The following is a 1,313-nucleotide window of genomic DNA, read 5'->3' as shown; positions in this document are numbered from 1 at the left end:
TACTGACTCGGACGAGTCAAGGTCTGTCTCCGAGTCAGGACCTGCATCAGAGTTAGGTCCCGTCTCAGAGTCAGGACTGGCCTCAGAGTCAGGACCTGTCTCAGAGTTAGAAACTGTCTCTGCATCAGGACCTGCCTCAGAGTCAGAACAGACCTCTGAGACGGGACCTGTGTCAGAGTCAGGACCTGTCACCGAGTCAGGACCTGTCTCCGAGTTAGGACCTGTCACAGAGTCAGGACCCGTCTCCGAGTCAGCACCTGTCTCCAAGTCAGGACCTGCCTCAGAGTCAGGACAGACCTCTGAGACGGGACATGCCTCAGAGTCAGAACAGACCTCTACAACGGGACCTTCCTCAGAGTCAGGACCTGCCTCAGAGTCAGGACTTGTCACCGAGTCAGGACCCGTCTCCGAGTCAGGGCCTGCCTCCGAGTCAGGACCTGCCTCAGAGTCAGAACAGACCTCTGAGACGGGACCTGCCTCAGAGTTAGGACCTGCCTCCGAGTCAGAATCTGTCTCAGAGTCAGGACCTGTCTCAGAGTCAGGACCTGCATCCCAGTTAGGACCCGTCTCAGAGTTAGGACCTGCCTCGAGTCTGGACAGATGTCTGAGTCAGAATCTGTCTCAGAGTCAGGATCTGCCTCGAGTCTGGACAGATCACCGAGTCAGGACCTGCCTCCGAGTCAGGACCTGCCCCGAGTCAGGACCCGTCACCGAGTCAGGACCTGTCACCGAGTCAGGACCCGTCCGAGTCAGGGCCTGTCACCGAGTCAGGACCCGTCTCCGAGTCNCCTGTCTCTGAGACGGGACCTGCCTCAGAGTCAGAACAAACCTCTGTGACAGGACCTGCGTCAGAGTCAGGACCTGCGTCAGAGTCAGGACCTGTCTCCGAGTTAGGACCTGTCTCTGAGTCAGGACCTGCCTCAAGTCTGGACAGATGTCTGAGTCAGGATCTGTCTCAGAGTCAGGATCTGTCTCAGAGTCAGGACCTGTCTCCGAGTCAGGACCTGCCTTGAGTCTGGACAGATCTCCGAGTCAGGACCTGTCTCCGACTCACGACAGACCTCTGAGTCCTCATGCCTAATGGTGTTTTCAGAATTTTTTCCTCACCAACGGAGTGACACCTTGTCAGAAGTGTCAAAACTGGATGCGTTTCCTCAGCAGAACTTCGCAACCTACCAGAGCGGATGATTATGGCTTTAAGAGTGCGTACAAGTTTTCAATCTGAGAATACCGGAAACCTTTAGTCATCCATTGTTACAGTCAGAGCAAGGTGGGTAGGGTGTACCGAAGAGTCAGAATGGGAGGCCGAGGGA

The 1,313-nt window shown here is 55.8% G+C and overlaps 1 protein-coding gene and 1 long non-coding RNA gene across 2 annotated transcripts in view; both read right to left on the bottom strand.

The window, feature by feature from the left end:
* LOC106950486 (kinesin-like protein KIF26B) overlaps positions 1-1,313 on the bottom strand; it is an 88,913-nt gene that overhangs the window by 31,002 nt on the left and 56,598 nt on the right. The gene's annotated exons all lie outside the window — the stretch shown is intronic.
* LOC106950487 (uncharacterized) lies at positions 102-1,307 on the bottom strand. The gene is made up of 3 exons (XR_001425617.1): positions 1,040-1,307; positions 862-915; positions 102-167 (listed from the first exon to the last, which is right to left on the bottom strand). It is a non-coding gene; the product is annotated as an uncharacterized LOC106950487 (long non-coding RNA).

Source organism: Poecilia latipinna, unplaced genomic scaffold, assembly GCF_001443285.1.
Source record: "Poecilia latipinna isolate Pla-1442-1.1 unplaced genomic scaffold, P_latipinna-1.0 Scaffold402, whole genome shotgun sequence".
Taxonomy (NCBI): Eukaryota; Metazoa; Chordata; class Actinopteri; order Cyprinodontiformes; family Poeciliidae; genus Poecilia; species Poecilia latipinna.
The sequence above is the reverse complement of the archived record's forward strand: the minus strand, read 5'-3'. Positions and strand labels throughout refer to the sequence as shown.